Source organism: Magallana gigas, chromosome 1, assembly GCF_963853765.1.
Source record: "Magallana gigas chromosome 1, xbMagGiga1.1, whole genome shotgun sequence".
Classification (NCBI taxonomy): Eukaryota; Metazoa; Mollusca; class Bivalvia; order Ostreida; family Ostreidae; genus Magallana; species Magallana gigas.
The window spans coordinates 20,515,455-20,530,384 of record NC_088853.1 but is presented as its reverse complement, the minus strand read 5'-3'; the positions used below and the strand labels follow the sequence as shown (position 1 = coordinate 20,530,384).

At 34.9% G+C, this 14,930-nt stretch overlaps 1 long non-coding RNA gene across 1 annotated transcript; it reads right to left on the bottom strand.

The window, feature by feature from the left end:
• Positions 1 to 5,312: 5,312 nt before the first annotated feature.
• On the bottom strand, positions 5,313 to 12,518 carry LOC136273363 (uncharacterized). The gene is made up of 4 exons (XR_010711554.1): positions 12,251 to 12,518; positions 6,182 to 6,428; positions 5,798 to 5,875; positions 5,313 to 5,616 (listed from the first exon to the last, which is right to left on the bottom strand). It is a non-coding gene; the product is annotated as an uncharacterized lncRNA (long non-coding RNA).
• Positions 12,519 to 14,930: the final 2,412 nt, after the last annotated feature.

The following is a 14,930-nucleotide window of genomic DNA, read 5'->3' as shown; positions in this document are numbered from 1 at the left end:
AACGATATTATAAATGAATTCTTAACTGTAGATACGATCTCTTAATCATTCTTGTGCTTAAATGTTGAAATATTTAAACTTAAACATATAATATGAAATCCGTTTTTGTAATTGTATAGCATTATTAATCAACTTTTGAAAAAAAAAATATTGCTTTTTTCCCCTTCACACAGCATTTAAACGATTTTGTAGGAAAATATCAACATAATTGGCAAACTGATCCCTATCAAAAGCCATCCTAAAATGTTATATCTACATAAAGATAGTCAGACCGAATTAAAAAATGGATTTTCATGGAATTTATTATCTGGTAAAGATTCATTTTAAGAAACTTATATTGAATTTTTTTTGTATAAATCATCTATCGTAGAAATGAATCAGGTTCGTCCTTTTTAAAATGTCATTGTGACGTCAGTGAGACATATTTACCTTAGGAAGATGACAGTAGTCACCGCTGTATTCTGTAATAAAAACAACACAAACATCATAAAATCGAATAACAATTCCATACAATTGCCTGATTTGAAACCAAATCATAAAATGACCGAAACCTAATACTAACCGTTTGTAAAATATGTATTTCTTTTCATCAATTTTTGATCGTATGTTAGTATTTTTTTTATCAATTTTTGATCGTGTGTTTGTAATTTATTTTATCAATTTTTTGATCGTGTATTTTAATGTGTAAGAGAAGAAATAGAGTATTTCTCAATTCATCAGAGTTCAGAAATTCTCGAGTACCGAGTACGAGTTTGAGCTGCTGAAGTTTGTACTCAAAACAGTTTTATAACATTGGGGCCAGATCGGTTCCGGCATGTAACATAGAATCATACTGATAACCAAGGAAACATTTGGGAATTTTAATAGCGACTTCTTTTATAAGGCTTGTGTGACGTAATGTCTCTTTCTTGACCTACAAGCATTTAGCAAAACGTTACATCGTGAAATTTGAAATATGAATAACCTTATCTAGTCCTTAACAAAAACATCCATAAACATTATTATTATGGGGTCTTCTTTTTATTTTATCGCCAGAAACTTTTGATAAATGTTCACTTGATCTTATTCAAACGAAATGTGCAAAGTACCTGGATTAGTACAGCTCATTTTCTGTGAATTAATGGATTCCCCGCAAGGGCGTACAGTAGAATTGTTACATGGTTGCAAATCGTCGCAGAACGTTCCATTACATTTAACGCACTCCAATTTCTAGAAGAAATGCAAATTTTGTTTATTGCAAAATAGAATCTGCAAGACCTCCCTGTCTCAAAACCAACGATATCATAAAATAATTCTAAATTAAAGACACGATCCCTTAATCATTATTGTGCGTAAATGTTGAAATAGTTAATCTTAAACAGATAACATGAATAGTTTTTTGTTGTATTTGCATAAATCAACTATTGAAAATGATATAGGTTTTTTTTAGTTTATAAAGCATGTTTAACGGATTTTGTAGGAAAATATCGACATAAAATGCACACAGATTCTACCAAAAGCCATCCTAATATGTTGTATCTACATTAAGATTTCTTAAAGGGTCTTAGTAAAAAACAATGTAAAAAAATGGATTATCCAGTTAATTTATTAACTGGATAAGATTAATTTTAAAAAACTCATTTTGAATTTTTTATAAAATCATCTATTGTAGAAATGAATCAGGTTCGTCCTTCTTAAAATATCACTGTGATGTCAATGAGACATATTTACCTTAGAAAGTTGACAGTATTTACCGGTGTATTCTATAATAAAACAATACAAACATCATATAATTGATTGAAAAAAAATCTATACAATGGTCTGATTTGAAACCAAATCATAAAATGACCGAAACCTAATACTAAAGTTTGTAAAATATGTAATCTTTTTTTTGATCAAATTTTGATCGTGTGTCAGTAATTTTTTTTTTATCAATGTTTGATCGTGTGTTAGGTTTTTTTTCAACATTTTTTTATTGTGTGTCAGTAATTCTTTTTATCAAGCTTTGATCGTGTATCAGTTAATCTAATGTGTAAGACGGCAGAAATATTTTTTTTTAAATTCATCAGAGTTTAGAATTTCTTTTTCTTTAGCCCTATTGTCTTTACTTTGATAGAGTGATCGTAACTTTTTAGCTTACTAAGATAAAATAACTGATAAATTGTTTATATTTATACAATAACCGATTTACAAAAACAAAAAAAAAAGAAAGAAAAATAAATAGCATTTGCAATACCTTCGGGGCAAAAACAGACTCCACATTCAACGTCAGATAATAAAAGCGTGAATCCAGGATAACGGTGTCCACCATTTTGACATATCGGAAAAATCTCGCTGCATCCATCACCTTAAAAACAAAATTGTATAAATAACTAGAGACGAGCTCGTTGCAAGCAACGATTAGGTCTTCCGTCGTAGCTGCGTCATACTTGTGACGTAATACAAAAAAATTGATATATGACCATGGTACAATATTAGATGCATAAACACTGAGTAAAAGAAACAATGTATACTACATGTATATATATGAACAGATAGAGATCTTTAAAAATTGTCTATAGTTTTGCATGTGCATTTTATTTTGAAAAACGTATTTAAAGCTGATTTAAACGGCTGGTTTAAATACAAAAGTAAATGAACTAACACTTAGAATAAAATCAGTATATACGCTATGTGAATGGACACGCCTTAATGCATTTGCTTTCCAAAATAGAGCTGCGTGGTCAGGCTAATACGTATCGAGCACTCGAGTATATCGATCCAGTTCGATACACACCCGAGTAGCGGAATAGTATTTACAAAGAATTGGGTGACCAAGCAAAGGAATGGCATAATCAACTAGTGCACAAGTAAGCAAATCACATCAATGCACGTAACACTTTTGATAAAATCCATGTTCGTACAGTTATAATAATACGCAGGTGCCACGTCCTGTCACGTGCAGCCATGAAATCAAAACATCTTAGTCCATGAGATGTTTGCAGATTTCAAGCGTTTGTAGAATTCATATCAGGAAGCAGTAATTATTTTTTTTTTCAAAATGAAAGTGGGAAGAGAACAAAACAAACGGGCGGATCATATCTCCTTCGTAAGGAATCGTTTTAGAGACTTTGAACTGTAACATGTAGGGGAAAATTGTAGAAAAATACATAAAGTAAACAATTTTCATATGACTGATACTTACCTGTTTATCACATCAAATATATTCATGCGAGTCCCATGAGGGAGGGGGGTTCCAGACAACCAACCAACCACCCCCCCCCCCCCCAGAATAAAAAAATATTTAAATATGCTGTGGTGCATGTGAATTGCATTTAATTTGAAAATATTCTTACATACAAGAATTTACCTAACTGAAATAATGTGCCTAGACGGCCATATTTTTGACTGCAATAAAGTGCTGTACTGTCTCTAAAATAATGACTGGGGAGGCACAGAGAGGACGGAAATATGATGAGATATTATTTTTTTATACAAAGAGTATACTGATGTTGGAATCCTTATAGTTTTTTACAATAACAGGCCTAATACCTCTTCAAATAATCATAAAAGCATGAACTATGTTCATATGCAATATTTGATGAATGATTGATCCTAAATTTTAAATTTTATTATTATATATACCACTTCAAAACTCGAAGCACAATATATATACATAAATTTCACTGGCACAACCACAATTACAATAATTGTCAAAGGCCCAATATATGCATAAACAGAAGTATTGCTTATTACACACCAGTATGAAAGATATATAAATATCACTCAAAATAAAAACCTGAAACATCCAATATACAAAACTTTTTGGTATAGATGCTGTCCTTGTGATAACAGGGGAAAGTGTAAAAGTGCATGCAAGCGGAGACCCTGCAGTAATTGTAACAACACAAACTGACAGTACAAGTCAAACCAAACTAGGCCAGTAAGCACAGTAAGTACATGTATATGTAAATTCTAGGTTTCTCTCTTGTATTTCTCTATTGTATTTTGTAGCATCGACACCATCTATATGCCCCAAGCAGCAGTCGTAATGTGTGCCAGAATGAAGTAGTAAGCCGCAATCAACAGTTTTCTTTGGCGGCTGGCCCTGAAAACAACAATGACAAAGAGCTTAGAGTTTCGTTGATGGTATGAAATGTATTTCACTGATTTTTTTTTTACAAAATGATACACAAAAAAAAGTTTTGGATATTTTTTTTATATCTATAGTTTTTGATTTTTTTTTATAGAATGCTGTTGACAGTATGCCTGTTGATGAGCTGCGGCAAAGAATGAAAAACATGACCGCTGCCGAACCAGATTTTGTAAGACCTTTTCTAATGAGGCAGATGAAGGATAAAATGAAAACTCCAATTCAATTGTGCAATGGTGTTCATGTGGGGTATGTCGAAGCTTTGATGATCCTCGCATGAACATCTGTTGTTGGCAATTTTCATGCATCACACCAAAAGCTGAATTCAGAAATTTGTGCTTGAAGCATGATGTATTGGAGGTTGCCAACATTTTGAAGTGGAGACCAACTAAGATTCATACTTTCAACTGTCGACATTCAGAAACAAGGCCTACAGAAATTTTGTCCTGTGGCAACATGGGCGGCTGGGAGCTGGAAGGCGAATACCAGTTCCTGCCTGTGTTTGTGTTGCCATTAGAAGACGTTTTCCTGAGGCAAGCGGACAATACATGGGTTATCATTCTGCTAATTCTGGTGACTCTGAATAAATATTAAACGAACTCATTTATTCTCATCAGTCTTTTTTCTGCTCTGCATCTTAGCTAAAAGGATTCGTGATCCAGGATTTGTTTCCACAGAAAGATTCTTGGCAATTGAATCCAAAGAAATGAATTTTCTGCTCTTTCTGAACTAGGTTTCAGAAACACCATATGTTGTTCTCATGCAAGCAGCCATCAGTTCTGAAAAATTATACTTGGTGATAAGTATTTCAAAAATTGAATGTAAATGTGTACAGTATACTATGTACTTGGATATATAAAGTATATGCATGTACAAGACTCTGCATATGACGTACCTCAATATACAATGTATCAGTATATTCACATAAATGTTGTAGTTATGAAAATAGAGATGACCATGCCATATGATTTACAATAGATGAATGTGCTAATGTGACATTTCTATTGACATGCAATCAAAAATTTAAAAGCTATAAGAAAATCTGACTAATTATTGTGTGTCTAAAGTTAATAAATGCGATTTTGATTGACAGCTCAAAATAAGTATTTCCATAATAGTGATTTAACATTTAAACAAATACAGATTCTTATTAGATTATTTTTTCCAGGCTTCACAAATCTGTTATGTTTCTAACCTGGAATATACATGTATTTAAAATCTTTTGGTGCTTTCTCCTCATATGCAACCAACTGTTTGGTACTCCTGGATACCTGGCCTTTAGCATACATTCCCCATCCTGTCCAACCAATGGCATCCTTTCAAGGTGGTTGTTGTGGTCCATGACAGCCAGCATGTTCCTAACATGATAGGCGTCATACATAAAGGATTTCTGTTTTGGAAAGTAATGAAGGAGTGTATTGCTAAAAAAGTTATCCACAGCCCAGGTTTGTCGACAGTTGGTGTAAAATTTCATGCTTCCACACCAATCTTTTGTTACTAACATCCTAGAAAAAGGATTAATACATTTCAGTCAGATCATATAAACACAATGAATTAAATGCATAAACCTTTACAGCATGAAATAAGAAGCAAAGTTATGTAGACTTACCGGTACATGGAAGGGGACTAATTCAATAGGCACATAAATTTTTTAATTTTGAATGTTGAAAAAAGAAATGAACTAACTGTAGATTCTTGAAAACCATCGTGTCTCTCTGGAGCCAATTGCTGCATTCAGCCTCTTGTTCCTCAGAATGTCGACAACTAAAGTGATTAAATTATAAGTAAGTGCCCATATCTTTTATCAATGTGTCCAATCTTTTACAAAATAAAATGGTATCAGAAAAAAAAAATTAATAGTATGTTGCTTATGAAAGAAGAAAAAACCAATCAGAACAAACCTAAAGAATGTAAGACAACACTAAACCCTGGGTTTAATTTTGGGGTTTACTCTGGGTGTAATTGGAGTTTCCTAGAGCAGACCCAGAGTAAACCCTGAATAAACCCAAAATAAACCAAGAGTGGTACTGTATATGATAAATGTCGACAAAAACACTAAATTATATTTACCGTCCACCTGCCCACATATGTTTATTGTTGATATTGTGCAGGATTCCCATCCATCTCTTCAACAGACGCTCGACACTGCCTTTACAGGTACTGCAGCACCACCAAAAATGTTTCACAATAGGCCGTATCCATTGCAACACTCCTCTGCATCCTGGTTTCTTGGCAATATCAGAAAGAGATGTTGTGAGCTTCTTGGCCTTATGCCAAATGTCCAAGCTGTGCTGCAGGTGCTTGTATGCTTCTGATTCTACAATTAATTTTATTTATAGAAATAGGGAGTACTAAAAATATAAATACCAGTACACAATTTTCAAATCACATTTCATTTAATTATTGGTCCTAGAATCATGCAATGCAGTTTAACATCAACCTCGAGGCTAAAATGAAAATTATAGTGTCATATTGTTTACTGGGGTATATAAGAGATGGTGAGTAAATGTCAAACATTTCAAATCATTTAAAGCCCCTTTCACAATTGGCGCACGACCACTTTACACCACTTTGCGATCGAAATTTTTGAGCTTCGCACAAGCTCTCGCATACGTTGCACGAGCCCTCGCTTACGTTGCACGGGCTCTCGCATTCGTTACATACGTTTTACCGGTCGCAACAAGTCTCCTCTGAATAGGGAACATGCACACTATTCAGACGCGACCAAACGCGATCCAAATTATTGCAGTGAAACGCACGAACATTAGTACGAACTTTTTACAACGTTTTGTGTACTCGTAAGAGTGTTACACAATTTATAAAGATAAATCGCTGGTATTTATGCGTCTGTTTGGCGACCGTAAGACTGTTGCTCAACGTGTCTCATGTTTTCTTGCAACGTTTTACTATCATTGCACGAATTATCAGTCTCAATATCCCATGCTTTGCTACTAGTATATATACCTTGTTTCATATATTCTCTGTTTAAGAACAAAATTTACAATATACATTTATTGCCTGATGGTGAGGGAAATACATGTATGAAGATTTATTCCTCAAGAAAAATCATATTTCCCGAGGGTTTCGCCCGAAAAAAAATTGTTTTTTCATGGGAATAAATCTTCATATTCCCTGATCAATAATGCAATAAACGTTTTAATACAACATGCAACATATGATTACACAAAATACGTTGATACCTAATAATGTTTGACTTTTCAAAAGTCGTGATTGTTTGATTTTCCATGTAACTATCTTACTTTTGCTTTCATAAATCATACATGTAGATAGTTAAGTTGGTTTTGAGATATAAAGAGAATCATAATGATTTAATATGTTTGATTAAATCATATTTGTCTACATCGTATGCTCATTTCGGCTTTTTCATTCTTATGACATCGCCATGTCACGTGACTTTCTAGACCAATCAGATATAATATAATAATCATATTAAGGTATAGGGCCTACCCAGATAGCATGCATACATTGGGCCAACGTTGGGTACTGGTTGGTCCGTTGGCGTTGGGTAAACAACGTTGGCCCAATGTTGTAAAATGTTTCCATATTTTACTGAGACCATGACACTGGCCCAACATTGACCCAATGTGTGTCAATTGCCAATTTTTAAATATTTAATTAAAAGATTTTTTGGTCAATAACATATATATACACAAAACATTGAAACATTTGATATGTATAATAGAATTGTGATATTTAATTTATATTAAATCTAAATATATACATAATTAACGCCTATTAATTATTTTATCAACGAAAAGATGTGAAAATATACAAGTTGAATTTAAAATTGTATGTAAACAAGAGGCCCATGGGCCACATCGCTCACCTGAGGAACAATAGGTATGATAAAGTCAGCTTAATGGAGTCATAATACAAACAATCTGGACAATGTACAATAATACATGTAGATCCTGTATAAATAATATCAATTTTTCCCCCTTGGAACTTGGATAGCCCTGATTGCTGCCAATATTTACAAGAGCAGACTTTAATCACCGCTCCTCCACATATATAGGGACTCAACGTTACGCAGGCAGGGATGACCGCACACCTACATAACTCAACAGGTACCAACGTTAACACAAGCACAGATAACGCAAGTAGGGATGACCGCACACTTACGCCAACAACTCAACCTAACGCAGGGAGTGCCGCACACGTGCGCTAGAAAGGCCAGAACACCAGCAGGGATGACCATACACTAGTGCTCTGCTGCAACCACCACCAATACAAGCAGGTATGACCGCACACTTGTATTAATGCAATACAAGGCAGGAATGACCGAACACTCTGTATCGTAGGTTAGAAAAAGACGACCAATCTCTCCGTACCTGTTCAAGTTTAACCCCAAACAGTCGCTCGTCGCAATGTAATAGACACTGTCCCTATATATGTGCCGGCCTAAAATAATTCATAGTATCTAAAAATTGGAAATCAAAAATAAACAAACTAATCTGGCCTAACCCAAAACTACTTATGCAGAACAACTTATATACATTGAATATTTATTATTGTATAAAAATAATCATCACAATAATTGGTTAACAGTCGATGCATTAATTAAAATAATCAAAAATCAATCAATCAAGGGCAATAACTCAAAACAGTAATACAAAAAGATTCTAATGAAAAAATAGCTGCTTGCTTCAATTTTATAGTCATATCACATGTTGAGTATTGCAGTTCTCAAAAAGATCCTTTACAATTGTTTATATATGGGATATTTAGCTACATCAAACTCTGAACCTTCTTGTGAGGCCGAAGAATTGTCCTAAAGCCAAAGTCTTAACAATTATAAAGAATCATCTTGCTGATTAGTTTCTGAGAAGAAGATTTTTAAAGATTTACTCTAAATATATTCCTATGTGGCCTCACCCTACCCCCAGGGGTCATGATTTTCACAACTTTGAATCTACACTACCTGAGGATACTTCCCACAAGTTTCAGCTTTCCTGGCTGATTAGTTTCTGAGAAGAAGATTTTTAAATATTTACTCTATATATTCCTATGTAAAACTTCGACCCCCCATTGTGCCCCACCCTAACCCCAGGGATCATGATTTTCACAACTTTGAATCTACACTACCTGAGGATGCTTCCACACAAGATTCAGCTTTCCTGGCTGATTAGTTTCTGAGAAGAAGATTTTTAAAGATTTACTCTATATATTCCTATGTAAAACTTCGACCCCTGATTGTGGCCCCACCCTACCCCCGGGGGTCATGATGTTCACAACTTTGAATCTACACTACCTGAGGATGCTTCCATACAAGTGTCAGCTTTCCTGGATGATTAGTTTCTGAGAAGAAGATTTTTAAAAATTTACTCTATATATTCCTATGTAAAAGTTCGACCCCCAATTGTGGCCCAAACCTACCCCGAGGGGTCATGATTTTCACAACTTTGAATCTACACTACCTGAGGATACTTCCCACAAGTTTCAGCTTTCCTGGCTGATTAGTTTCTGAGAAGAAGATTTTTAAAGATTTACTCTATATATTCCTATGTAAAACTTCGACCCCTGATTGTGGCCCCACCCTACCCCCGGGGGTCATGATGTTCACAACTTTGAATCTACACTACCTGAGGATGCTTCCATACAAGTGTCAGCTTTCCTGGATGATTAGTTTCTGAGAAGAAGATTTTTAAAAATTTACTCTATATATTCCTATGTAAAAGTTCGACCCCCAATTGTGGCCCAAACCTACCCCGAGGGGTCATGATTTTCACAACTTTGAATCTACACTACCTGAGGATACTTCCCACAAGTTTCAGCTTTCCTGGCTGATTAGTTTCTGAGAAGAAGATTTTTAAATATTTACTCTATATATTCCTATGTAAAACTTCGACCCCCCATTGTGTCCCACCCTAACCCCAGGGATCATGATTTTCACAACTTTGAATCTACACTACCTGAGGATGCTTCCACACAAGTTTCAGCTTTCCTGGCTGTTTACTTTCTGAGAAGAAGATTTTTAAAGATTTACTCTATATATTCCTATGTAAAAGTTCGACCCCCATTGTGGCCCGACCCTACCCCCGGGGGTCATGAATTTCACAACTTTGAATCTACACTACCTGAGGATGCTTCAACACAAGTTTCAGCTTTCCTGGCTTTCTGGTTCTTGAGAAGAAGATTTTTGAAAATTTCTCGAAATTTTTCATTAATTTCTGATTATCTCCCCTTGAAAACGGGTGTGGCCCTTAATTTTCACAACTTTGAATCCCCTTTGCCTAAGGATGATTTGTGCCAAGTTTGGTTGAAATTGGCCTAGTAGTTCTTGAGAAGATGTTGAAAATGTAAAAAGTTTACGGACAGACAGACGGACGACAGACAAAATGTGATCAGAATAGCTCACTTGAGCTTTCAGCTCAGGTGAGCTAAAAAGCCGAAAACAAAACAAATAGATTCTGCAAAATAATATTCTGTTGCATAATTGTTCTAAAAGGTATAATTTTAACAAGCCGACCCTGAGATAAGAGCACTTTCACTGACCAATCAATTAAGAAAGAGATTTCACAGCGTGAGACTGGCCAGTTTTCATGGTAATCGTGATATCTGATCTGCTGGGATGGCCAAATCTGCTCATACTTAGCAGATTTAGCGAACAAAGAAACTCGTGATATATGCTGTTTTCGTTTTTAGAGAGGATGTTACAGTCACAGCCCAGCAAATAAAACAGAAATGTAAGTATTTATCTCAAGTGATTGCATATTTTAATGGAGTTTTGTGTTTTCTAATCCTATGACTCTCCTCTATATCTAATGCTTGTACTTTTATTTACAGGAAATGTTTGGGCCTGCAACCATTTTGTTGAAATTTTACTGACTCTCAGGAGCTAGTGCTGTTCATGGTTAGCGTGTTGTGCAATTGACTATGAAGAAAAAGGAACAAGAAGCAATAAAAAATATAAACCAATTTGAATGAACACTGACATTCAATTTTTGGGACTTTGTTTGAAAGTGTGGATATAGATCTACCCTGTGAAATATGCTTGCCATAACACTTTGTCGGCCGTCATTTCATTCTAAGGATGTTTATCATGGTTGGTGTATTCTAAATTCAAAATAAATTCATATTTTATTATTATATTTTGTTGCAGTTGTAGTGTTTATTGACCAAACGTTACACCAACGTCGAACCAATATTGGGTCAACGTTAAACCAACATTAGTCAAACGTTGACCCAACATTGGGTCAACGTTGGTTATATGTAACATACGTTGGCCCACTGTTGGGCCAATATCAAAAGATGACATATTGCTAACGTTGGCCCAACATGTGGGGCCAACGTTGGGCCGATGAGCAAAATTGCATTGGACCAATGTCATTTGCCAACGTTGGTCCGATGTAACCGATGACGTTGGCCCAACATTGGCCCAACGTAAGCTTGCTATCTGGGTAATAATAAATGCTGCTGCAAATCCATATTTTTCTCGATTTCAACTATGTCTACTGAATATGGGCGGTATGTATACCCCCTCTGACTCGCACGATCTTTCGTACCATGGAACGTATAATCGCACGTCCAATCACATTGGCGCACGTTCAATCGTCCGATCACCTAGTCTCTCGAGCGTTCCTATCTTATTATCTTTTAACAGTTGCTTTCATTGTACAACAGTCACATACAGACACAAGATACATCGCAAGATTCAATGCGTTTACATCGCACAACGCTCGCTTAGATCGTGCGAAATTCGCACGAATACTTTTTCAAATGCGATTATTTCGGCAACAGGTAACGATTCATATCTAATTGTTTCGGTCGCACGAATATTTGGTCGCTTCTGCTCGTGCGCCATTGTGAAAGGGGCTTAAAAGACACATGCAAGCTTTTTAAATATCGAGGAAAGTAAATGTTGAGTAGCAGTCAATCTTTGGAGTTTATGATTGCATACATGTATACATATTTTAACATTACTAGTATTTGCTGATGTTCCTAATGTTTCCTTGAATACTTCAATAGAATTTCTGCGAAAGTAATACAACATGACATTTTAGCAACAGCTAGGCATTATAAATTAACTGTAGTTGCATGTATGATTGAGTAAGACATATAATGTATTTGCAATTCTGTTAATAAAATCAACCTTTTGTCACACAGATTTATACTTACTCATCAAAGAAATTATGTTTCTACTAGCATCAGAAATGATTTCCCATATAACAAGAGGAGAGGTAGTGATTAGATGTTGTAGTCCTCTGTCAATGAAAAGCCTTTCCATCTTGGAACTGTGCCTGTCAACTTCCCTGGAATCGCCTACTTCCATGTGTATTATGGTCTTGGTGTTAAAATCCATAAATACTGCAGTTGATCTACTTGCACAAAATCCTGAAAGCATAATAATGGAAACAATTGTTTTTGGATTTCTATAATTTGGAATTTATCGGGAAGTACCTGATAGAAATTTTAAACACAATTTCTTATTATTAATTAATTAATTAACCTTGTCACCTTCAAATTTATTGAACATGTGCAGTATTAATAACGGTCTCTACTAACAAATAATCTTATCTAACAAAGTTCTCAACGTTTTTCAAAATCTACGATATAACATCAAGTTATTTTAATATTCAGTTGTGAGTTTTGACATAATTATGCCCTTTCAATATTGAAATTTTTAAATGACCTCAAAACCACAAATACGTCAGCTTGTTCCATGCGACTGCCACTATGAACATAAAATATTGATCTGTTATATATATTTTTTAGAAATAAATTGCAATTGAGTGACTGTTATTGATTTTAAAAAAGGCATGCCATTTAAATTAAAGTATATATACGTGTTTTAATCACAAAAATTTGCCGATATTTTTATTGGCCGCCTTAACTGTACTGCGTACATTATTATACATAGCTGAATCAAAGCTCACATTGTAAGTAACATTATTCATTTAATATGAAATGCATAGTCACTACGGCAATGAATGTGCTAAACATGGCAGATATCATAAAAGCAACATTATAAATTACATGTGAATCGCGTAAATTAATATGTTACTTATCTTTTTTGCGTTTGGGACTTCAAAGAAATTTCCCTGTTTATACATTACTTCTCAACAAATCGAACTTTCGGTTTTAGAATACCGGTCTTGTGCAATGTTTACTATATAGCAGTTTGAGCACGGATAATGGCTGCATGACGAGTTAGTTTTTATAAACTAATGGAAATTGTTTAGGAATAGTGTCGGAAACACTTCTTACCTACATTGTATCCCATAAAACTGCTTCGCTATCTTCTGTATTGCCAGGAATCTACTCAATGTACTTTCTTCTATAATTCATCTACCCGTGAATGCGACCGTGTTCGAAAGAAGGAGAAATGGCCAGTGTGTCTCTTGATATACACATGTCTGCACGAAATTCATGTTATTTTGTGGATAAGAGTTGTACGTTGTTGTTTTTTTTTTGCTATTCAGATTGAGAGTTCCTATTTTGTAATTTTGACACGTACTACCCGAGATGTTTACATTTCGACTACACTCGCCTAAAATTAGTCACGCATAGCGAACCTTTAGAGTAACCCCCGATTTTAGGACTCAAAGCGGTAATAAATATTCTAACTGGCTATTTAAATCGCGACACTTCAGCTTTAATAATCATAATTTACTAAATATAGGCAGAATATTGACGACGATTATATTTACACAGTGGGTATGCCCGGTATGAAAGAAAAAAGACCAAACATTTAACACGCATTTTTTATCAAACGCAAACCCAATGAGTCTTGTACTATATGTGAAGAGATCCTAAAAATTCTACAGGGGGTTTTGAAGAATAATTTTGCTTTCGAGGAGGGGGAGCATGCGCGGATCAGAAAATATTTCCGGGGGTGGGGGTTGAGAGTCTGACGGTTATTTAAGTTTGCCAGGGGATGTCCGAGGCATATTTTTAGTAATTTGATAATGTACATGTAATTGAAAGAAATGTTGGGGTGGGGTCTGGAACTCTCCCTTTTCCCTTCTAGATCCGCGCAAGGGGAAGACCCATGCCGGTAATTTCCGGTAATTTAACCATTTTCATTTAATAAATCATTTTCAAAATAATCGGAATGCCAATATTACCTTTCAACGCAGTTAAAACTTAAAGTATGAAATATTAAGTCTCGGTGAGTATTCGGCCAACATGAGTCCGCGTACGAAAGAAATGGCAATATTCAAGAAATTTGAAAATTTCGTTTGTAGATGTTTTGCAAATAAAAAACGCCAACCGCGGGGCAAGTCATAATTAAGATCCCTAGTAACCGTAACTTAAAATAAGCGGCTTTAGATTCAAATATTATCGTAGTCGAATATTAAGTTCACCTTTTAAAAAAATCTCCACGATGATAATTTTATTTTCATCGTAAATCAATATTTTGTTTTGCGTTAAAAGAAATGTTCTATCGGAAGAATCCTGTGTTTGTTGACAGAGTACATTTGTCATGTCAGTAATTGAGTTTAATTACCATGCAGTGGAACCATTTTATTGTCACGTCTCCAAGTACGGAAACAATTAAAGATGCCTTCGTTACAGTAAAACATTGGGGCGTTAGACATATGTACAGCTCTACAAGCACATGCACTGTCGTCTGGGCGACGGCCTGCATACAGCCAGCGACTCTGCTATCGATCGGTTACCTGAGTCGCTTAATGCATCTAAATATAGAGAGGGGCACAGTTATGAAACAAACAACAAAAATAAGGTCAAAGAGGTTCCTCTTTATGTAATTAAAACGTGCATATAATTTTAAAAAATGGGAATTTTTTGTGGAATCTTCTTTAAGCGCTGCATGTATCAGTTAGTGCATCACAAG